The 25,391-nt window shown below is 44.5% G+C and overlaps 1 protein-coding gene and 2 non-coding genes across 4 annotated transcripts in view; 1 reads left to right on the top strand and 2 right to left on the bottom strand.

Moving 5' to 3' along the window:
* Nucleotides 1-25,391, top strand: part of LOC126187589 (protein cab-1) — a 1,183,411-nt gene that overhangs the window by 856,218 nt on the left and 301,802 nt on the right. The window lies entirely within an intron of this gene.
* On the bottom strand, nucleotides 8,306-8,378 carry Trnav-aac (transfer RNA valine (anticodon AAC)). The gene has a single exon. It is a non-coding gene; the product is annotated as a tRNA-Val (tRNA).
* Nucleotides 18,912-18,986, bottom strand: Trnat-ugu (transfer RNA threonine (anticodon UGU)). The gene has a single exon. It is a non-coding gene; the product is annotated as a tRNA-Thr (tRNA).

Here is a 25,391-nt window from a genome sequence, read left to right as displayed (position 1 = left end):
CAGTCAACAGCACAAATTTTCGCATTTTCCACCGCTCTGCGGAATTGCAAGTGTCTGTCCTTTCTGCACGCTTTAATATCCTCTACGCTGGAGGACGTCGTTATCAGGAGAAAGAAAACTGGCGTTCTACGGATCGGAGCGTGGAATGTCAGATCACTTAATCGGGCAGGTAGGTTAGAAAATTTAAAAAGGGAGATGGATAGGTTAAAGTTAGATATAGTGGGAATTAGTGAAGTTCGGTGGCAGGAGGAACAAGACTTTTGGTCAGGTGATTACAGGGTTATAAATACAAAATCAAATAGGGGTAATGCAGGAGTAGGTTTAATAATGAATAAAAAAATAGGAGTGCGGGTTAGCTACTACAAACAGCATAGTGAACGCATTATTGTGGCCAAGATAGACACAAAGCCCATGCCTACTACAGTAGTACAAGTTTATATGCCAACTAGCTCTGCAGATGATGAAGAAATAGATGAAATGTATGACGAGATAAAAGAAATTATTCAGGTAGTGAAGGGAGACGAAAATTTAATAGTGATGGGTGACTGGAACTCGTCAGTAGGAAAAGGGAGAGAAGGAAACATAGTAGGTGAACATGGATTGGGGGGAAGGAATGAAAGAGGAAGCCGCCTTGTATAATTTTGCACAGAGCATAACTTAATCATAGCTAACACTTGGTTCAAGAATCATGAAAGGAGGCTGTATACATGGAAGAAGCCTGGAGATACTGACAGGTTTCAGATAGATTATATAATGGTAAGACAGAGATTTAGGAACCAGGTTTTAAATTGTAAGACATTTCCTGGGGCAGATGTAGATTCTGACCACAATCTATTGGTTATGAACTGCAGATTGAAACTGAAGAAACTGCAAAAAGGTGGGAATTTAAGGAGATGGGACCTGGATAAACTGAAAGAACCAGAGGTTGTAGAGAGTTTCAGGGAGAGCATTAGGGAACAATTGACAGGAATGGAGGAAAGAAATACAGTAGAAGAAGAATGGGTAGCTCTGAGGGATGAAGTGGTGAAGGCAGCAGACGATCAAGTAGGTAAAAAGACGCGGGCTAATAGAAATCCTTGGGTAACAGAAGAAATATTGAATTTAATTGATGAAAGGAGAAAATATAAAAATGCAGTAAATGAAGCAGGCAAAAAGGAATACAAACGTCTCAAAAATGAAATCGACAGGAAGTGCAAAATGGCTAAGCAGGGATGGCTAGAGGACAAATGTAAGGATGTAGAGGCTTGTCTCACTAGGGGTAAGATAGATACTGCCTACAGGAAAATTAAAGAGACCTTTGGAGAGAAGAGAACCACTTGTATGAATATCAAGAGCTCAGATGGCAACCCAGTTCTAAGCAAAGAAAGAAAAGCAGAAAGGTGGAAGGAGTATATAGAGGGTTTATACAAGGGCGATGTACTTGAGGACAATATTATGGAAATAGAAGAGGATGTAGATGAAGACGAAATGGGAGATAAGATACTGCGTGAAGAGTTTGACAGAGCAATGAAAGACCTGAGTCAAAACAAGGCCCCGGGAGTAGACAACATTCCATTAGAACTACTGATGGCCTCAGGAGAGCTAGTCATGACAAAACTCTACCATCTGGTGAGCACGATGTATGAGACAGGCGAAATACCCTCAGACTTTAAGAAGAATATAATAATGCCAATCCCAAAGAAAGCAGGTGTTGACAGATGTGAAAGTTACCGAACTATCAGTTTAATAAGTCACAGCTGCAAAATACTAACGCGAATTCTTTACAGACGAATGGAACAACTGGTAGAAGCCGACCTCGGGGAAGATCAGTTTGGATTCCGTAGAAATGTTGGAACACGGGAGGCGATACTGACCTTACGACTTATCTTGGAAGAAAGATTAAGAAAAGGCAAACCTACGTTTCTAGCATTTGTAGACTTAGAGAAAGCTTTTGACAATGTTGACTGGAATACTCTCTTTCAAATTCTGAAGGTGGCAGGGGTAAAATACAGGGAGCGAAAGGCTATTTACAATTTGTACAGAAACCAGATGGCAGTTATAAGAGTCGAGGGGCATGAAAGGGAAGCAGTGGTTGGGAAAGGAGTGAGACAGGGTTGTAGCCTCTCCCCGATGTTATTCAATCTGTATATTGAGCAAGCAGTAAAGGAAACAAAAGAAAAATTCGGAGTAGGTATTAAAATTCATGGAGAAGAAGTAAAAACTTTGAGGTTCGTCGATGACATTGTAATTCTGTCAGAGACAGCAAAGGACTTGGAAGAGCAGTTGAACGGAATGGACAGTGTCTTGAAAGGAGAATATAAGATGAACATCAACAAAAGCAAAACGAGGATAATGGAATGTAGTCAAATTAAGTCGGGTGATGCTGAGGGAATTAGATTAGGAAATGAGACACTTAAAGTAGTAAAGGAGTTTTGCTATTTAGGGAGTAAAATAACCGATGATGGTCGAAGTAGAGAGGATATAAAATGCAGACTGGCAATGGCAAGGAAAGCGTTTCTCAAGAAGAGAAATTTGTTAACATCGAATATAGATTTAGGTGTCAGGAAGTCGTTTCTGAAAGTATTTGTATGGAGTGTAGCCATGTATGGAAGTGAGACATGGACGATAACTAGTTTGGACAAGAAGAGAATAGAAGCTTTCGAAATGTGGTGCTACAGATGAATGCTGAAGATAAGGTGGGTAGATCACGTAACTAATGAGGAAGTATTGAATAGGATTGGGGAGAAGAGAAGTTTGTGGCACAACTTGACTAGAAGAAGGGATCGGTTGGTAGGACATGTTCTGAGGCATCGAGGGATCACAAATTTAGCATTGGAGGGCAGCGTGGAGGGTAAAAATCGTAGAGGGAGACCAAGAGATCAATACACTAAGCAGATTCAGAAGGATGTAGGTTGCAGTAGGTACTGGGAGATGAAGAAGCTTGCACAGGATAGAGTAGCATGGAGAGCTGCATCAAACCAGTCTCAGGACTGAAGACCACAACAACAACACGCTGCCGATATGCATAAACCCCTCGCCCTGTCTACCTCCTACAATACACCGAGGACACCTCCTTTCTCCTCCTGACTCTTACCGTCTATACGTCCAATGGTCCCTTCAGGTCCATCTTAGCCAATTTACCTTCTGGTGGTACCATTCACTTCTCAAAACCAACCCTTCAGTGACGTAGATATTAATTATGGGACAAAACATCAACATTTCCATCCCCATTTTTATAACAGTACTATCCGATTAACTAACACACTAAAATACTTCTGATCACCTCTCGATGGTAACTGCGTCCCTTAACCATCCAACAAAAAGCCCACAAGAGACTAAGAGTACTGAACTACAAATTGGCCGGCTGTACGCTCCAACATACTCAACATGTACAAACCTTAATCTGAGGGATCCTCTCCTGTGCCAGCGTCATCTCGATTCAATACGATACTGCAGTGCCTGTGTTGTTAAGAAGAATGATATAACGTTCCTTCGGACGCGTTTGCGCATCTGAAGGTGCATTGAAATGTTCTTCGTAACAACACAGATGCTGCAATATCATATTTGTCCGCCGAAGCAATTAGCGACTTTCAATTGAAATTTCCTCCCCTATATGGGAATTACGTAATGTGTGTACGAGTACAGGTTGTGACGCAGCAGCGACGACATACTGAAGTTTGGGTCTGACCGTGAGTCGTGCACGGATAGCGGGAAACCCAGGTTCGATCCTGGTCCGGCACTAATTTTCATTGCCGTCATTACTTTGTACAGCTGATGAGTGTTCGTATTCACAACTGCGAGTACATTTCATGTCATCTGGATTTCTGCCGCATTAAATTTTTTTCTACTTCTTCCAATTCCTCTAAGACTAAACACACTGCCTTGCCTTCCGTATCCACCTATCTTGTCCCACTAGGATTCTGTATCAGCTAATCAATTTCCCCTCTTTTCTCTCACATACTGAACACCTTCAGCTTTTGTACATCTCCGCAAACCTAATACCAACCACCCTATCACTTCAGCTCTGATAATTAATCTTATACTCTGTTGCGTTTGAACCAGCACACTCCCCAACCTTACATTACACCTTTTTTGCGTCCTATCCAAAGGAATCTTTTATCGCCTCCACCAGCACAACATGGTACGTGCCCATACACCTACCTGTTCTTCCACCTTTAACAGAACGATCCTCTTCCTCTCCAAGTGAGGGTTACTCTTCATCCCTCGTCCCTCCCCTGCTTTTCTTTCAGCCTTTTTTCCAAATTCTTGGCTCGGGGTCCTCCTCTCCAACTCTTCCATCCGACATGCTCTCCGAAACTAAAGTCTGAAAGAACAGACACCATATCCATATAAGAATTCTTTCACTTCGCACACTAGAAGTTACTACAGACATTTTCCTCCGAAGAATGACTCAGTGCCCAAAGAAGTCTACACGAAAATTGGCCCAACAAGCGCATGAAAGTAGGAGGAGTTGCCAGCGGATATTGAAAATGTCTTCATTTGAGCCACATTTTGTGACGGTTGTGCAGAAATTACAGCAGGATGACAGTCAGAAACGTGTATATTATTGCACGTGGCTTCTGAATAACATCAACGATGGTTTGTTAGACCCTTTCCATGACGTCATGAGTGATGAAGCATGGTTTCATGTTTCCGGTGATGTTAAGTCACAGGACACGAGGTACTAGGCAACGGAGAACCTTAACATTGTGTGTCAGCAACCACTCCATGATGAAATAATCGGCATTTTGTGCGGTGTAACGGGAACTCACTTAATACATTTTGTGCTCAACGTAGTGAATATGAAAGACAATACTGCTTTTTCCAGCAAGATGGGGCAACATGCCGCACGTCTAAGGTGTCCCTGGAACGATTCCATGATGTCTTCGCTGAAGCGCAGACTGTCAGCAAACATTTGTAGGAAACATGTCCACCGGATCTAACTTCATATGATTTTTTTCCTGTGGGACACGTAACAAATCCACACACAACACATGAACATCGGACGAGAATTTACCGCCATCGGTATCCGAATTTTACGCCGAGTATATCTGGATATGCTTAGACATGCGCTGATGTTGCCGGGGGTCACCTTCAACATCTCCTGTAAATGTATTTTTCACTGCATTTCATCACCGTAAATTCAGCTCTTCGTTTCTGTAATTTCACTGCATTACCTTCATACTTACACGGACTACTTTTATCTGCGCCGCCATTTATAAAAATAAATGATATGGGTAACAGAAAACGGGCAGCAATCTGCGGCTATCTGCTGAGGATTTTGTGGTATACGGGGAGCTGTAGAAGATGAATGACTGTAGGAGGGTACAGGCTGACTTAGACAAAATTTCTAGCTGGAGTGGAGAATGGCAGCTAGTTCTAAATATATAAAAATGTAAGTTAGTGCAGATGAGTAAAAAAAAAAAAACCAATTATGTTCGGATACTGTGTTAGTAGTGCCCTTCCTGACACATTCACGTGATGCAAATATCTGGACGTAACGTTGTAAAGCGATATGAAATGGAACAAACGTGAGGATTGTGGTAGGGAAGACGAATGGTCGACTTCGGTTTATTGGGAGAATTTTGGGAAAGTGTGGTTCATCTGTAAAGCAGATTGACGCTTTGTTGTCTCCCGTATTTGAATAAAATGACACAATTTCTGAAAATCAGATTATCAAGCGAGTATAGTTTCTTTCTCATTGAGCAATCGAGCAACGGTCTTTGTTGGTGGCGGTGCGCATTCTTCCTGTTCCATGCGCACCGCATCTAAAAAGCATGCGTTGCTTCCAAATAAAATTTTATCCTTTACTAGGCGTAGTCATTTAACAGCACCATCACTTCTGTAACGCCTGTATCAGACAGAAGGGAGTGCAACAGATTCACATACGTAATTTATTCTTGTTCAAAATGATCACAAATCACTGTTAAATGATCCGCACGTAATCTCAGGAACGCGCGTTGCTCATGACAGAATGAAATCAATAGCTGAAAGTGAATTTTGTGTGTTTACAATGATCTGCTGAGGTCGCAGTTCCAGCTAGATTTCTGTAACAAATATTTCAACAACAAAAAATTACAAATCATGCACCACTTAATAATTGCGGGGAGTACATTTCCTCTTAGATGAAATATAAATGTAACCTTCTTTCGACATATTTAATCATGAATAAAAATTAATTCTACTACAGAGGAACTTAAATAAAATACGTCTGCTCAGTTCAAATGGCTCTAGGCACAATGGGACAACATCTGAGGTCATCAGTCCCCTAGAACTTAGAACTACTTAAACCTAACTAACCTAAGGACATCACATACATCCATGCCCGAGGCAGGATTCGAATTTGCGACCGTAGCAGCAGCGCGGTTCCTGATTGAAGCGCCTAGAACCGCTCGGCCACGGCGGCCGGCGATAGAGGTAACAGGAAAAAGTATAGTTTACTGGGATAAGCTTCGCTTCGCGCTTACGTTTTGCTGTAGCTCCATTTGAAAATACAATTCCTCGATTCCTTGTATCCACGGGCCCATTTCTCTGATACCGTTGATCTGAATTCAAAGTTCATATATGTTTTATTAAATTTTTCACAGACAACGGGAGACATTTCGTTAAGAAATGGTTCAAATGGCTCTGAGCACTATGGGACTTAACATCTGAGGTCATTAGTCCCCTAGAACTTAGAGCTACTTAAACCTAACTAAACTAAGGACATCACACACATACATGCCCGAGGCAGGATTCGAACCTGCGACCGTAGCGGTCGCGCGGTTCCATACTGAAGAGCCTAGAACCTCTCGGCCACTCCGGCCGGCCATTTTGTTAAGAAAAGAGTGCTCATTCGCGTAAGAAAGTCACTTTGAAATATTATATATATATATATATATATATATATATATATATATATATATATATATATATATATATTTAAAAAGAGATGACTTTCTTCAGCTAATGCTTCAAGATCGCGATCACATGTAGGACGCTAGTACCACCTGCTCTCGAGCTCTCCTCGAGTGTTTGGGACCCGTACCAGGTCGGAATAAAAGAAGACATCGCATCAATACAGAGGCGGGCTGCTATATTTGTTAGCGGTGTGTGTTACGGAGATACTTCCTGAAGTGAAATGGAAATCCTTGGAGGGAAGGCGAGGCTCTTTTCGAAGAACACTATTGAGAAAATTTAGAAAACCGGCATTTGAAGGTGACTGCAGAACGATTCTACTGCCACCACCAAAAATTTCGTGTAAGAACCACGAAGATAAGATACCAGAAATTAGGGCTCGTACGGAGGTATATAGACAGTCATTTTTCGCTCGCTCCATTTGCGAGTGGAACAGGGGTGGAAATGACTATATAGTGGTACAGGCTACCCTCCGCCACCCTACGGTGGCTTGCAGAGTGTGTAGATGCAGTGTAGACTGTAGTTCTGACGAGATGTGTTTCTGTGCTGTTTTGGGGATGTTTTTCGTACCGTGACTTCGGCCTCTCATTCAGGTTACGCTGAATGTGAACCAGGATGGTTAGTACAACATTATCGGCGACAAAGTGTTGCCTTTTCATCCACATCTTCATGATGAGGATGCTCTGGTCACTGCCATCTTCCAAGACGACATCAGCAGTATTAACATGGCTGCACGCATATGTTCCTAGTTTCACGAACACTCAGGTATCTTACCCCATCCCAACTCGCCGTAACGTATCCGATTCAGTCCCACAGAAAACAGTGAGGACGTTTTGGAACAGCGGGCGAAACGTAGCTATAAACATCCTCGCAGTTTGTTGAGTATTCGGAGTCTAATCATCAATGAGTGGCTGTAGCTGGATTCCCGAAGAAACACGCGGACTTAGTTCTTCGCCGAATTGAGACCATTATCAAGTCCAGAGGCTGTGTGACACGGTATTGGCGTGGTGAGTCCTCCTCCTCCTACTGCTCCTCCTTGTGATGTGCCTTCGTCCCACATAGGCACAGGGTCGACATGGCTATGAGCGACTTCGGCATGGTTAGCTCAAGGGGCGCCCGGATGTCCTTCCTGTCGCCACACGTCAGTCCCTTGGGAAAGAGTATGTATAGGTTGGTTGGTTGGTTGTTTGGGGAAGGAGACCAGACAGAGTGGTCATCGGTCTCATCGGATTAGGGAAGGATGGGGAAGGAAGTCGGCCGTGCCCTTTCAGAGGAACCATCCCGGCATTTGCCTGGAGTGATTTAGGGAAATCACGGAAAACCTAAATCAGGATGGCCGGACGCGGGATTGAACCGTCGTCCTCCCGAATGCGAGTCCAGTGTCTAAGAGTATGTATACCCCAACTGTCTGTTGAGTGCAACGAAAAAGTGTTTCCGCCTAGAATCGAAACGGGGACCTTCTGCGTGTTAGGCAGACGTGATAACCGCTACACCACGGAAACTGCTACGCTCTGCGCTCCACATCTGACGCAACTTGTAGGACGATCGCAACTTTGGCGTAAAAATCACTTTGCGGAAACGCACATTGCAGGTATTTCGCATTCGTATGCAACAATCGACAGCACCCTAGCCTGTCTGAATGCCATCACAAGTAAGAGCCCAGGAAGGCGTCGGAAATGCTCGCGCCCGAGTCCTCAGTAGCACAGCTACTCTTTCTTATTCGGGTGAAAGTGGGCGAAAGTTTGCTAAATGTTTGTCAATAGTGTAACTGAGGCGGACTTGGTAACCAGCTTGGTATTCATCTAGTGGGATGTGGGAAACAGCCACACCTATCCTCGATGTTAATCTCCCGGGAGGATTGTATCCGCGGCCGGCGCACTTCTCCCTCCCGGATGCGCCACTTTTTTTTATCACAATAATGTTGAGTGAAACATGTATTGTACAACTGGAACAAGAAAAATGCCACTAAATGTTCCTCTTGCGACATTAACATCTTTTTTTTAATTGATTAAGTTAGGTATTTTCATCATTTTGCATATTTTTGTAAGTTACTGGACTCACAGGGACCTGACAATAGTGTACATAATATAATTACGACACAAAATGGAACCTGTGGGACAGCGTTGTATTTTATTAGTAAAGAGTCTAAACCTAAATACAGTCAACCTGAGGGTACTCTTCCGTTACTACAATAATACTTCCGGTTGTACAACAATATAAGAACGACGATCACTCGAAAACATCTGAAAATAAACGCTGTCTGGTCCCACCTTTCCACAGCAGTGTAGTGGTTAGTAAAAAAGAAAAAAAAGAGAAGAAACGAAAAGGTTGAAAATGTGGGAAGAAACGGTGAATAAAAAAAGGGTTTTAAAATCGTTAATGACGTTGAAAAAGGGAAAGAATGAAATGCAAATCGGACTTCGTATCACAGAAAAGTTATCGGACTTCGTGATTCGGAAAAGTTATTGTTGGGGTGGTCCTTGTGGCGTTTCTGAGCAAAAGTCGAACCAATTTCTACTACAAAAATTATTTGAAAGAGAACAGAGAATAACAAAATGTGATTAACAGGGGGAAAAAGCGTAGATAAGAGTTCATTCTTTACCATGTTAACATGTCTTCTCTCGTGCGGCGTCCAGGTCTTGTTCTCTAAAAATCTCCTGCTTCATTTCTGCGTGAAAAGTCTTAGCTGCTCCGAAATCTTGCAATAAATTTCATTGTCCAGGAATTACTAATGTATACAAATTAAAACCATCTTGATATTGAATGCAATGTATTTTACGTTGCTGCTTCCATCCTCCAAATTTCATACAAACTTCCACAATACGTCTGCACATCAATACGTTTTTTCGTCTTAATCCGACCAAGAATAGCTAATAAGTGAAGTTAAGCTTCCGCTCTCAAGAGACAAGAGCGGGTAGAAAACAAAGAGAGTTACAATTTTTGTACCTTCATTTTCTTATGTATTTTCTCTGCCGTCGAGCGCTCATACAGCTGCGACGATATAATTTATATCTGAGGGAACGAGTGTAGCGCGGCGAAATTCAAAGTTCCGCTAAAGCAGGCATTCGCGTACGTCTTCTCGGAACAGAATCCTGTTTAATTGTCCATATCGAGATTCAGATCGACACACACAAGAATCAACTTATCTTACCCGGTACTACCCAGCTGCTGGGCGGGGGTCCTTGAATACACTGTTTAAGTAATTGGCGAAGGTCTGACGATACCTGGGTGTTACTGCAGTTGATCGTGTCGTTCTTGTGAGTTAAGTCCAAAAGTCAAGCACCTCTTCGAGACCGTCGCGAAAAAGACAATGCACAGAAAGTCCTTTGATCCAGTTAGTCGCAAGTGTCTTTGATTGGGGAAGGTAGGTCGTGTTAGGGTGAAGGAACACTCCGGACTGGATCGTGTGTGTCGGCACTCGGAGACAGACGGCAAGCATCTTCTGAATTAGAAGCCACACACCCGGGGAAGGTCCACATTCCAGGCGATGTTCATCCGTTCTAATCTCGCGACACCGCATGCACATGGGGAGTCAGCTTGAGTATTGTTGTACAGTCTACGTCTTGTCACAAACTTTTCGCTGACGGCGAGGTACCAGGTGGCGCGCCGGCCGCGGTGGTCTAGCGGTTCTGGCGCTGCAGTCTGGAACCGCGGGACTGCTACGGTCGCAGGTTCGAATCCTGCCTCGGGCATGGGTGTGTGTGATGTCCTTAGGTTAGTTAGGTTTAAGTAGTTCTAAGTTCTAGGGGACTTATGACCTAAGATGGTGGGTCCCATAGTGCTCAGAGCCATTTGAACCAGCCAACCAGGTGGCGCGGACCTTCGTCGCAAAATATTTTTGGTCAATCGTTCCCCACACCGCAGGCCACGCTGCTGTTGGGTGACATCTTCCTACCACATTCCGAGGCTGATTCGTCATCAGCTGACCGTAGCGTGCTATCTCCTGGGAATGAGTATTTTTTTTTTGTTCGGTTTGCTTACCTTTTGTATCTGTAAACTCTTCGTTATGTCACATCTTTAGATGCAGTGGCTAATGTAGTTAATTCTTATCAGTGTAAGACGTGACATTATCTTACGGACACCTCGCATGTTGCCGAAAGAAATTGCTAACACTTGCCACCAAAAAGTTTTACCACCTAATGATGATGATGATTGATCCGTGAATGAACGAAAATCAACCCCACGTCTGAAGCAAAATTGTAACATTTTTCATTTTAATTAGCCGTTGCAGTCTTTATAACTCCCTCCGTTATGAATGAAAAAACTTAGTAGATATTAGGTACGTACGAGTCCCCTTTCATCTCGTTGAAACTGCCGCTAAGTGCATTGTAAAGAGGAACAAAAGAGGAACACGGGGCCTTATATTGCCCAACATAGGAAAACTGCCGTTTGACGATCCGCGTGTGATTTTGTCGCTCAAGCATTTTTGCAGTACGGTGCCGGGACCTGTCGCACCATCACGCAGAGAAAGAGAGGGGGCAGGGGAAAGGGAGGGAAGGAGGGGGAGAGAGAGAGAGAGAGAGAGAGAGAGAGAGAGAGCCTACACACGAGCAGAGGCGTCAGGGCACGGCAGCGGCGGCTGTCGCGCGGCGTGTGCAGAACACTTGCCTACGCTACGGGTTTTGCGTCGAAGCGCCGAGAAAACCTTGTTAGGGGCGCCTGAAATATGGCGCCTAACCCCTAGGCCAGAGGCGGAGGAGCTCCGGTTTTGCCCGAGCATTGGCAGGGCGACCTTGGGGTTAAGGTGGACGTCCAACACACACACACACACACACACACACATGCGTTCCAAGAAGAGGCTCCAAAAGTGTCACAGAGCGGTATGTAGTACTGTTTAGCTAGCTGGACTCACATGCGGGGCGACGACCTTTCAAATACCCGTCCCGCCAACCAGATTTAGGTTTTTTCCGCGATTTCTCTAAATCGTTCCAAGCAAATTCCGGAATGGTTCCTTAGAAAAGGCCACGGCCGATTTACTTTCCGATCCTTTCGTACTGCCAACTTCTGCTCCATCTCTAGTGATTGCGCTGCCAATGGGATATCAAACTCTAATCTTCCTTCCTTCCAAAAATTTTGCTTTCCTTTGCTTTATTTCCGACGCCAATAGGATATCAAGCTCTAATCTTCCTTCCCTCCAAAAAATTTACTTTCCTTTGCTTCATTTCCGACTTTTCTTAACAGAATAGAAAGCTAGCGTTTTCTATGGCCACTTCATTGATACACTAAGAAAAAGTAAGCAACAAAAAAAGAGACGTCAAACGATGTCGTGTAAGTAGTACGGTAATAACCTTTTGGATGATGTAGCTCCTCTTACTTTTCGTTCTCACAAAGAAAAATTCGAGAGACATTGCACTCCCACACCCTAGCTGCCTAGTGCATTTCTCGTATTCCCTGGCAGCGTGGATGAATAGAACGTGCCCAGTTTCAGGCGAGACAAATACACTGACGGAAAAAATCGCAGGATCAAGAAAGAGGTGTGCGACAGAAACGAAAGTTGGTAAGCGTCTATCTACATCTGAGAGATGACGTGTATTCAGTCGCATAACAGAGCACTAGTTGTGCCACTATAAGGGTGCAGATCAGGTTTACTCTAAATACACGCAGTCATGAACGTTACTTACCATTGAGACTGGACGCGGTGCGTTGATTTCAGTCAAGAATGCCTCTAAGGCACCTCTCTTAGTTTGAACGAGGTCGTGTAACAGGACTACGAGAAGCTGTATGTTCCTTCTGCCATACTGCAGAAAGATTTGGCAGGAATGTAGCCGCTGTATATGATTGCTGGCAGTAGTGGTCACGAAAATGTACGGTGCCAAGAGGACCGGGCTCTGGTCGGCCACGTGGCTCTACCGAGAGGGACGACCATCGTGTTAGGTGTATGGTCCTGGCGCCTAGCACTGCAACTGCAGCAGCAATTTGAGCAGCATTGGCAGTGCAGTGGCACAAAGAACTGTTACAAATCGGTTACTTCATAGAACCCCGAGCTCCGAGCCGGACGCTCTGTAGCGAGCATTGCATCGACCCCGCAACTAAGCCAACTGCTAAGCCAAGTGAGAATTCATTGGAGAGCAAGGTGTAGGTCTGTTGTGTATTCTGATGAAAGCTGCTTCCGCCTCGGTGCCTGTGAAGGCCGTGTGCTGGTTAGGAGGAGGCCAGTTGAGGACCTGAAACCAACCTGTCGGCGTTCTAGACATACTGGACCCACACCTGGTGGTACGATCTGGGGTGCGATTTCATATGACAGCAGGAGCGCGCTGACTGAAAATTTGTCTGTTACTCTGGTGATGCAGCCTGTTGTGCTGTCATTCCAGGGAGTCTTTTCCAACAGGATAACGCTCGTCCACATACCTCTCGCGTAATCCAACATGCCATACAGAGTGTCGACATGTTGCCTTGGCCAGCTCGATCATCGGATATGCCTCTAATCGAGCACACATGGGCCATCATCGGACGACCATTCGAGCGTCATCCACAAACATCAATAACCGTCCCTGCACTGACTGACAAAGTGCAACAGACATGGAACTCAGTACCACAAACTGATATCCGGTACCTATACAACACAATGCATGAACGTTTGCTTGCCTGCATTGAACTTTCTGGTAGTTACACCGGTTATTGATGTATCAGCATTTCAAATTATCAATATCTTACCTGGCGCTTACATTAACCTGTGATCTTGCAGTGTTGATCTCTTAAATACATCACACAGACAAAAGTATTCCTGAAATTTCATTACTCTATATTAATTTCTTGTTTTTTGGTATTGCGATTTTTTTTTGTCAGTGCATAAACAGGCCGCCGGGACCTTAAGTTGATTTCCTGCGGTGCAGTATCCGACCGTGTGAGGCGTCGGCGACGTTCCTGCTACCAGAGGGCCGATTCATTTGGATCCTGGGGGAAGCTGGTAGGAATTCACAACACTAATACGAAAAAAGATTCTGAACTAATAAAAACGGAGATATATTCTGAAATCAAAATGGAACAGACTACTGTTACGTCGAGGGCAGCCTTTACTGACGATACACAATTACAAAACGAAACAGAGAACAACCTTATAACTACAGCTATATATCCAGAACTAAGAACAAACAGCAGAGAGAATGCTGTACCATAAACCTCGAGAACTGTATCATGGTGACTTCAGTGAATCTTACCGCCGTTGGTTTGCAGTCATATCGCGAGATACTCGTGATTGTTAAACGAACAAACAGCGAGTGAAACAGGGCAACACTTCTATGTTCTGCTCAAAGTAAAGATCAGCTAAGCTGTTACTACCGCATGGCGTAAATGCCTACACCAAGACGCGCTCTCGAACGGTGACGGGGCTGCACCTTGTGGTCGGTCTTGCAGGTAGAATGGACCTTTTATCGGTTTACTAGCGCCACACCGGTAATCCTCCGACTTCACTAAACAGCGCCGTTACCAAGTACTCTGTATGCCGAAGCTGCCGAATTACCGCTAAACTACCGGCGCGATATGTTGCTTTGTCGGTACGCCTGCCGACTGATGTCAATGCCCGACCGCCCGTCATATTTCACCTTCTTTGACTCTCTCGACGGCCAATACGGGCTGTATGTCTCTGCCCTGTTACCTCCTGGAGTTCACTTTCGTCGCCTGCTTCAGCAGCTTGATTTTACCTTCCCTACGACTTTTCGAGTGGGTGAGAGCCCGACGCCACCTTGGCTCCAGGCTCAGGTTCGCGTTCACCTTGAACTCCGCTCGCTCCCAAAGGAGACGACCGCGGATTCGATATACCGCTCGGGGGTTGTCGAACTTCGTTCGAGGCTCGCTAATAACGTCTTTATTTACACAGATGGCTCCAAGAATACTGCTGGCGTCGGATGTCCCTTTGTCGTTGGAGATGATACCTTTCAATACAGGCTCCTTGACCAGTGTTCAAGCTTTACAGCTGAGCTTTTTGCTCTCTATCAGGCTGTTCAGTATATCCGCCGCCATCGTCATTCTCCCTATGCCATCTGCTCTGATTCTTTCAGCGCCATTCAGAGTCTCCGTGACCCATATTCGGACCACCCTCTCGTGAAACGAATTCAACGGTCCCTTCAGTCGCTAGCTGATACCGGCGCTCGTGTCCTTTTTTTGGTGTGCCTGGGAACGAAGCTGCTGATGCTGCGGCCAAGGCTGCTGTCCTCCTGCCTCGGACAGCTTCCTTTTGTGTCCCATCAATTGATGTTAGTTGGGTTCTTTGTTGGCACGTTTCATCATTGTGGAATGAGGCTTGGTCCTCTCTCCATGAAAATAAACTTAGGGCCATCAAACCGATCCCGACGGCTTGGACGACATCCTCACGCCCTTCCCGGCGAGAGGAGGTCATTTTGGGCATTGGGCATTGCCGATTTAGCCACCGCTACCTGTTGTCCGGTGACCCCATCCCGCAGTGCGCCACGTTTTATTGTCCTGTCCCCGTTTTATTCACTCTCGTGTTGTCCTGTGTCTGCCGTCTACCTTACAGGAACTTTTAGCTGATGACGCTAGAGCAGCTGCTCGTGTACTTAGTTTTATTACAGTGACGGACTTGTCCAAAAAGATCTAACTCTTTTATTTTGTTTATCTGCGTCTTTGTAATTACTTTCTGATGTTGCCCCCTTGCGTTTTTCTGCGCTATTAGTGCACTAACGTTTGTGACTGAGCGCTAATGACCTTAGTAGCTGAGCGCCCTAAACAAAACAAAACAAAAAGTTACCTAGTACGTGGAAGGGCGAGAGGCCGGAGCTTGCCTTCAGGGACACAGACACTCGCGGTCCACTGCATTTTCGTCCCAGAGCTTCGTTATCCCGGCCCAGTCTCAACCGTTGGAAAGGCGGGTTTCTCTGTATCCACTAGGGCTTGATGACAAGTAATGCCTCCGATTGTTTTTGTTATGTTCTCAATATCGGTTGAAGTATTACATATCATGCACATTACTCGTTTGAATTTCCCGTTTCGCTGACACAAGCTGGAATTCTGGCGCTAGTGGGTTCTGAGTTGTAGTATGTAACACGGCGATGTGAAATGTAACAATGTCGATGCGTGGGAAACAGCAGGCTATAATCGAGTTTGTACCCGCCGGAAACGTGCCTCCATTTAAAATCCATAGAAGAATGGAAGCTGTGTACGGTAATGATTGTATCGATTTTTGCGACGTTGGGTTGCTCGAGCTCGTAATGAAGGAAAGGGTGGTGCTAACCTCAACGTGTGTGACAGAGCTTCATTTGTTTTAAAAAACAAAAGAACTCCGTCGAGGACATCACTCTCACACTGGTGAAGCGGTGCAAGCAGGTGTGAGGTTTTGGCTCCGTCAACAAAGTCAAACATTTTACAAACTGGTCTCACGTTGAGAGAAATGTGTTCGTCACCAGGATGGCTATGTTGAGAAATAAATATGGAGACGTGAAGCATAAAGATGTAAAATGTTAATAAAGCTAGTTTTATGCGATATGGCACAGTGTTTTATGAGTTTTCACATAAAAAATTCGGAGTCATTACTTTTCAGCACGCCCTCGTATTCGCGTCCCCTGAGCAAGAAGACGCTCGTTTAAAACTTGAACCGGTTTTAACGGTCGCCACCATCTTGAGTAAATTATTAACTCCTATCAAAATGAGGTAGCGCAGGTCTGTTTCTAGATTTCGGTTTGTCAGTATGCCAGGAATAGTTATCATACAGTTTGTGTTCTGTTTGAAATTTATTTAACGGTTTAATTGTATTTTTAAGTACCACGAATTAAAATTGTTACGTAAATTATGAATACACCGGTGGGTTGCTCACTACCAAAGAGTGCCGAAACTGTCACCTGATTTATTGCTTGTTAATTTCTACTCTACTCTTTCTTTGTTTTCTGCCTTATGCAGCCGCCCACGTCAAGGTTAGTGGGGGTCTTGAAGAGCATTCGGAAGGCTGGTGTTACAAGATTCCGCCATTGTAAGACGCCGTCTGTTTGTTTCTGCTTCACCCAAACATGTTTCAGCCCTTCCAGTATTATTTTGCGTGACTTTTCATAAATCCGAATGTGTTACCGCTCTTCTAATTTTTATGCTAATTTCTACACACTACTTAGATAATACCGTCAAGTACAACCGATCACGTACTGGTAACATTAAAATATAAACTGAGATCTATCCCTGGGAAGAAGTCAAACAAGAAAGGCGTGGAGCTGAATTTTCGAAACTCTGCAGTTGTATCCACTGGTGACCATCCTTCTGAGTCTCTTACAGCTGGAGAGTTGCACAACTCTTCAGAAAGAACTCGCTCCCTAACGTCAGTCATAAGTGAGCAAAGTATTTGTATGTGAGCGCCGTTTCCGAATTTTAAGCAAATGTTGCAGGTAGGGACCATGACCACTAATGAGTTGTACCATACCACGACCTGGGTTAAAGTGCTTCAACTGCAGTCTTATCTCAGGGAGTATTATATTAACTCTTCTAACTTATATAATTTCGTTCCATTCACGCCGCCAGTCCTTTGTCGTCCAGAGTTTTAGGCTGCCGTTGTCCGTTATTCTGGACCTGGAATTTCATAGGTCCTGTTTGTGTATTCTCGATGTAAAACATACGGCGCAGCCGTATATCTCACAGTTATATCGACCAGGCATACTACAAGAACCACAAACACCGATGCAGCAGGTTACTTCTGAAATTTCCGAAGAATCCCAGGAATACTCGTGACTGTGCTCGCTTTTCAGTATGCTCCCGCAGCTTTTCAGTCACACGTAATTTACCCCTGCTCTCGCTCCAGTACTGGCTATTGCGCTGAAGATGGCTATATGGTGCACACGCACAGCAGACTTTAGCAGGCGTTTCCAGCTAATGCGTCGAGTAACGAATGCCACAGTGACTTGTCCCTGCGCATGCGCAGACTTTGGCGGATTCAGAATGTGAGAACTGTACACTCGGCACAGTCAGCTGATCATGGACCTCACTGACCCACTCGCGAAATACTTGTCAGCTGATTCACATGCAGGGGTGTGGCCGCACCCGCCACTCGAGGTCCGTCCTGACCATAAAACCAGTCTGTTACGCAGTGGGGGCCCTTCTTGGCCGAATGGGGCCTGGCCTACTCTCGACGCGCTATGCCGCTGCGGACAGACACACATACACACACAAACAGTTCCCGCGCCCCCTCTGCAGCCACCCTCGTATTTACGACCACCGCCTCCAGCCTCTAACCTCCAGATTCCAGCCTCCAGCTTCCAGCTGTCGATTCGGCCGCGACGTGCCCGGCATCGCACATCTTCTCGTCCCAATCCGTAGAGTGGCTGCCTCTGTCTCCCCCTCCCCACTGGAATCTCAAACTGTGGACGGCTATTCTGCCATTCTTTGTAACGCGTCCGTCCAGCGCCAGGGTTGGTCGTTTAGCCGCCAAATCCCCACAGTCTATCCCATCACACGCCTTAATAAGGTCGTACCCACACAGGACGTGAAAGCTGACGTAGAGACGAGTCTTTTGCAGTGACGTCATCTACTAACCGATACCACTCCGTGGCACAACAGGTCACGGCCATCAAGATAGGTCGGGAGGATTGTCAGATTGCTGCGGCAGCCACGAGAAATGCAACTGCCGTTTACTGATAAGGCCACTGAATAAAATATGACTCACCCTCCTTAGAAGAGCACATTTCACGCATTGCAGCGCTGTAAGTGGTGTGGAGCATCTCAACTCCCGACTGCTGTTGAGCAATAATGTATTAATAATGAATTTCTTAGATGAATTATCAGCACTACATATTGTGTGAATACCAAAACCTATTGCAACGACGTGAGCGTTATAATAGTAGCAGTGGTAGAAAACAAAAAATTATGATTTCACCGTGTCTTGTGGCATCAGTGTCTAGGGGCAGCCAAATTCCACTCGAGTACTTCAGAAATGAGGTCCGGGCTTGCTACAAAACGACTGAAATACTTTTCTTAGAACTCCTAATTTTTTTACTGGAAACTTTGCTTCCATATTCATAAAACACACAACTCTTGATAGTTAATTGAAACCCTCAGCTGCCAACAGGTGTGGTTGATATACCTCAATGGGGATAGCTGAAAATGTGTGCCCCGACCGGGACTCGAACCCGGGATCTCCTGCTTACATGGCAGACGCTCTACCTATCTGAGCCACCGAGGGCACAGAGCATAGCGCGACTGCAGGGACTTATCCCTTGCACGCTTCCTGTGAGACCCACATTCCCAACTGTCCCACAACCTACATTCGTAATGTTCCTAAAGGATATCTGCCCATTCACTCATTACTCACGCCATCTAAGGTGACGATTCCCGTAAGAGTTCGGGTAAAGCTCGCGCATTCGCACAGAAGAATGTCAATGGCCAGTTAGTCTTTAACTATATGAAGATAGTAACTGTTCCGAAAGAAACAGGTACCAATGATGACCATGTAGCTTCTCTAGAAAGAAATGATAATTAATCGAAACCGCCGGTCGGAGTGGCCAAGCGGTTAAAGGCGCTACAGTCTGGAACCGCACGACCGCTACGGTCGCAGGTTCGAATCCTGCCTCGGGTATGGATGTGTGTGATGTCCTTAGGTTAGTTAGGTTTAAGTAGTTCTAAGTTCTAGGGGACTTATGACCACAGCAGTTGAGTCCCATAGTGCTCAGAGCCATTTGAACCATTTTAATCGAAACCCTCAGCTGCCAACAGCCTTTCTGGTGAAGCTGCATGGTCATCATTGGTATCTGTTTCTTTCGGAACAGTTATTAACTTCATACACACATCTCTGTTAATATAAACTTGTTACAATCTTGAAATATTTACATTAACTGGAAACACTGTTCGTAAGAAGTCCATTACATTGCCAACACAGTCAGTAACTTATGTAACTCATAACAACTTTCTCTGCCACACTTGGCGTCAACATACTACCAAACACCATTATGTATCACTGATGACTTTCAAAGACGTCACATTGATAAATATACACGGTGATGATAATTTTTGGTACATTAACAAGTAGAAATTATTGCGTTATTGCATAATGTGATTTATATTAATAATTATTATTTTAACCAATTCTGTTTTGACTGAACGTAAAAATACCTAGATTACTAACCTTTTCGGAGTTAGCATAATTATGTCTTCTCAGTAAATACAGAACGCTCAAATAAACTTCAGTAGTGACAAAGGAATGCTATGAAATGAAAATAATATGGATACAACGAGCTCCTGTATCAAAAACAACATACGCGCGAATTTATACAAAACGTTACCTGTAATTTCAGTTGAGAAAACGGGTGTTAATGGCTACAGTAACGATTACACGACTTCAAGCCCCTACCAAATGGTCAAGCGACACTGCATCGCAGACTTAAATCATGGCACCATAGTGGCGTGTATGTTCCAGTAGACAGTATGCAATCAGCAACTCGAAAACTTGATATTACGGTAGAAAGGAGCCATTGGAAGAGCCCATGAGCGCACTACAAAAATGAAGTTTCCTGTATTGTTGCTGTGTCGAAGGAAAAAATCCAACATGACTGCAAGGAATGGAGAGCCACTCGTAGCCACGTAACACATCTTAAGGACGGTAGTCATAAAATGATCCTAACCAGCAGGTAACCAACGCAAATGTCACGCATTGTCAATGACAATCAGTTTCAAACACGACAAGAATTCTGCAGTAATGATGTAGCTGAAGTAATGAATTAAAATTTGTACCAGCGCCGGGATTAGAACCTAGATCTTTTACTTCCTAGGTAGATGCGCTAACCACTCCTTCACACTGGCATTCCAGCTACTGCAGCTGCACTGATTATGCTAGTACGTCTCCATGTCCGTTAAGACTTCTAGTTCAAGCCTCAGTCCATTGCTATTACCCTTCTGAACTCCCATGAATATTGCAGGTGCTCTCCAATATTGGAATAGCATCTTATCAATGACCAAATTGAGGTTAACACTGCATGTATCTCATGTGTAGCTGATATGTTAATCATATACAGTTGATATTTCTGAGATTTATTCAGTCTCATTTTTATCTACGATAATGATGTAGACTGAAGCAATGAATTAAATTTGTACATATCTTAATTCATTGCTTCAGCCTACATCATTATCATAGATAAAGATCAGACTCAACACGTCTCAGGGACATCAGCTGTATGTGGTTAATATATCACCGACAAGAATTGCTGTTGTCAGTGAATGCATGTAGGTCTCAACCAGTTCCTGAGCGAACATTTTTATAGGAGCTGCATACATTGAACATTTGAAATCGGATACCTCGTGAAAGACCACTGCTTAATGGGCACATAAAGCTCCACGCCTTCAACGGTCCAAGCAACATAGAAACTGATTAAGAGCTATCTGGTTGTGCGTAATGTTGACCGATGAGTCGGTGTTTTGCTTCATTTCAATAAATCCAAGGCGTTGATTGTAGCGATTGGCCAACAAGGCTGAAGCTCACGTCCGAGGCGTTTCTGTGATATTTTGGGTGTATTCTTCGTTCCATGACTTGGGGCCCACCTATAGAAATTGGTTCAAATGGCTCTGAGCACTATGGGACTTAACTGCTGAGGTCATCGGTCCCCTAGAACTACTTAAACCTAATTAACCTAAGGACATCACACACATCCATTCCCGAGGCAGGATTCGAACCTGCGACCGTAGCGGTCGCCCGGTTTCAGACTGTAGCGCCTAGAACCGCTCGGCCACCCCGGCAGGCCCTATAGAAGTCACCGGGAACATGAATCACTGCGTTTATTTCGGCATTCTCGGTGATGAAGTGTTGAACTTTCTTCTACACCTTCATGTGGACACTCTCGTCATCCAAGATAATTACAACCATGTTGACACGATAGGATTTAGTTTGGAAGATCCCTGTCAATTTTTATTTGTATTTCCCAATATTCCTCTGCAAGATCATTTACGTGGCTGTTCTGCTCTGTTTGGATACGCAATTCTCGTATCAGCGCTACAGCTCGTCCCCCCAACCACACTTCTCAAAAATCTTTTTGCTCTTCGAAAGTGGTTAATCTTTTACTTTATCTGCAAGGGCTGTTCAGGGAAGTAAGATCTGATCGATCGCAAAATGGAAACTACAGAGAAAATCAAAAATGTTTTGTTTGCAACAATTAGCTAGACCTTCCAGCTACTTCTTTACGTAGTCGCCGCTCCGACTGAGAAATTTGTCGTAGCATTTTACCAACTTTCCAATACCCTCGTCGTAGAAGGCAGACGCCTTTACTTTCTACCAATTCTCTACGCTCATCTGTAACTTGTTGGCAGTGCCGAAGAGTTGTCGTCATAGCCAGTGGTTCATGAGAGTGGAGATGAAAATCAGAGGGAGCCAAGTCCGAGGTGTATGGTGGGTTATCTAAAACTTCCCATCGAGAACGCTACAGGAGCGTCCTCATTGCCACTGAAGAGTGAGCTGAGAATTGTCATGAAGAAGGAAATGCGTGACGTTATGTTGTGTGGGCTGCATAAAATCAGGCGCAACCTCTCACAGACACTCATACGTATCAGGGGCACTGTTTTCTAGGCATCTTCACGTGCTCACTGTGAGGTCAGGAATGAAAAGAGCAACGTGACACGATCGATGGGCGTACTGGAGGCACTGTCCAACACATCTATGCAAAGCATCATGGGATTTTCGCTTTGGTTTCCATTTTGCGACCGATCAGACTTAACTTTCCGTGTAGCCCTCGTAAGTAACTGAATGATGAGACAATATACCGACACAATATAAGCAAAGTATTGACGCGAGAACTTATTATAATGTGATTATCTCGCCAGATAGGCATGAGCATTGAGGCAATAAATGATTTTTATGTAACCAAGTTTGGGTCCTGTCTACTAACTTCGAGTACATTTGATAAAAACACTTATCTCCTTACACCCAAGGAGGAAATAAAATAGGTCTGTAGGCGTCCCCTTGGGCAACAAAAGTGTTTAGCCTTTGCTTACTTTGTTTTCAATTATAGATACTTAATACAGCTAGCTACAATAGAAGATCAGCTTTAAATTGCTAAGAAGTACTCAAAAGGAAGAGTTGCGTTATCAGTTTGAAGTTTCAAGAATCATGCTCTAGACGTCCACCTACCACAGTAAAAGTGGTGGTGTAGAAGTAGTGTGACTGCGAGTACGAAAGGAAGCTGCTGCGGTTGACAAAATAGTGACTATATTCAAGTATTTTGCTCTTTTTCACTCACTGAACGGTAACCATGTGCATACTGCCATCTATTAAATTGCAATGAGGAACAATCAAACTGTATTAAACTGATACATGCTTAGTGTACTACGCACACGATACAGCTCTCAAGCTTCCTCGCCCACCGTTATGTGAATTCCTTATCCCTAACCAAATACGAGGGCTTTCCATAAGAAATATAACTTTTTTTCTCGGCCAATTTCGGTTGAAAAAGTGTGGAATTTGTTCGTGAATAATTCCCACATCAGCCTTTATAGTTTCATGATGTTCCGATAGGTAGCGGCGCTATGTGTAGCCATCAAAATGGCGTCTATATAGAATGTGCGTTCCAAGCTGAGAGCTGTCATTGAGTGTACTTTTTTTTCCTACTTAAGACAAGAGCATAGCAGATTTTCATAGGTCTCTTGGCGAATGTCGACGGAGATCTGGCAGTGAAGAAAAGCACAGTGAGTCTGTCATCATCGCAACAAGGTTGCACAAACCTTTCCGATCTCCCGCGCCCCAGTCGGCCGCACACAGCTGTGACTCCTGCAACTGGAACGTGCGGACACTCTCATTCGAGATGATCGACGGGTCACAGCCAAACACCTCGCTACTCGACTGGACGCCTCTGTTGGTAGTGCTGACACACTCGTCCACCGGTTGGGGGTACTCAAAGGTGTGCGCATGCTGGGTTTCTCGCCACCTAACAGGAGACCATAAAGAGCAACGAATGACCAACTGTGCGGGATTGCTTGCGCGTTACGAGGCTGATTATTTCTGTTATATACGATAGGTCGAAGCATTTAATTTTGACGGATTAAGAGAAGACGATACATTTTAATTACATGCTCTGACAACAGTGGAAGTCATTTTAATGGTAGTTACATTCTAATACTTCTAAAGTGATGGAAGTATATCTGGCAGTTGATTGACTCTGAAATGAACCATGTGGTGGTCGTATGAGATCGGTGTCTTTTGGCTTGCTTCCTGTGAGTTTCGCAGCATCCCTACACACAGACCACTGGTAATCCGCAGGCATTACTTCACTTAAACGGCCCTGATGTCGTAGTGCCATTACAGAAATTTTCTGATGGAATATTTCTCCCTGTTAATAATTTGACACCTCCACAACTAGGAGAGAAATTATGTAGTTGCGAGTGGAGAATAGGACATTAAGGGTTCTGTTGCTTTTGAGTTGATGATATTTTTGCAGAAGTACTGTCGCCAACTGACTGTAGTTTTCATCGGTTTTGTTGACTAAACATCCATAAATGACTCCCTTTGTTTCCAAAGCTTCCTTTTCTTTTCTCTCCAAATTTCGGTCAAACTCTGGATCCTTTAAAAGTTGTCGAATTTGTAGCTGAAACAAAATACCTTCCTTTACATTTGCTTCAATAAATATAGGAAGTGAGTAAAAGGCCTGTCGTTCTCGGCTCACACTTTTAACAAAATTTGTTATCAAACTCCGCTTTATATGAACGAATGGAAGGAGATCATCTTTCCTGTCCAGGAGAAGATGGTCAACGAAATTTTGCTCGCAGAAGTTAAGATTTATTCCAGACGAGTTTCCTTGAATATAATCTGATTTCCTGTCCCACATACATAAAAAGCAGCTGTATTTACTGTACCCCGGTTGAATTCCTAAGAGTTCAGCAATTACTTTCAAATCACTGTTCTAGGATTTGGTACGAGCGGTAAAGTAGGTAAGAATGGAGGACCAGCGAAGGTAATGGTGGGGCAAATTAGGGTGTTACATGGGATTATTTGTGTATTGCCGTTTACCTAAACGTAGACCTTAAGATCATTTCAGTCACGTTCAGGGTTTTTTTTTCTGCGTTGGAGAGAGAATAAAATGGCAAGGCTGTGGATCAACCGAGAAAAATTTCTGCCCGTACACTCCCGTTTGCCTTTGTCAGTCTCGGCAACAAATTGGAAGCGTCGAGCAGGAGCGGAAGTCCCCGAAGTCGTACAATATTTTCTCCCCCTGCCATCGGGGTAGGGCAATCGCATTCTGACATAATAGCAATAAAGCTGCAGCTCCAGATATTACTTCCCGACAGTAGTTGAAGGGCGGAAAGGCGCCTTCTGTCGGGCGCGCTACAAAGGCAGAGGCCGCTCGTGCCAGTGTAGGCGCCCCGTAGCTACACCATAGCCTACGCCATAATGCCATAGCTACCGCTCTGCAGCGCCTCGCGCCAAGTACCGATGCTGGGAGCGCTGATGATGGGTCTATGGCGTCTCCATGACGATGAGCTGTGCACGTCTTTTGTCATGGCGTTTCCATACTTTCTACAACGCAACATAGTGGTAGCAAAAAAAATACTGAGTGGCCGGGCATGAACCTAGCAATAGTTAGAAATTGGTCGACGGGCGATTTTGAAAGTTATGT

This window comes from Schistocerca cancellata, chromosome 5 (assembly GCF_023864275.1).
Source record: "Schistocerca cancellata isolate TAMUIC-IGC-003103 chromosome 5, iqSchCanc2.1, whole genome shotgun sequence".
NCBI lineage: Eukaryota > Metazoa > Arthropoda > Insecta > Orthoptera > Acrididae > Schistocerca > Schistocerca cancellata.
The sequence above is the reverse complement of the archived record's forward strand: the minus strand, read 5'-3'. Positions and strand labels throughout refer to the sequence as shown.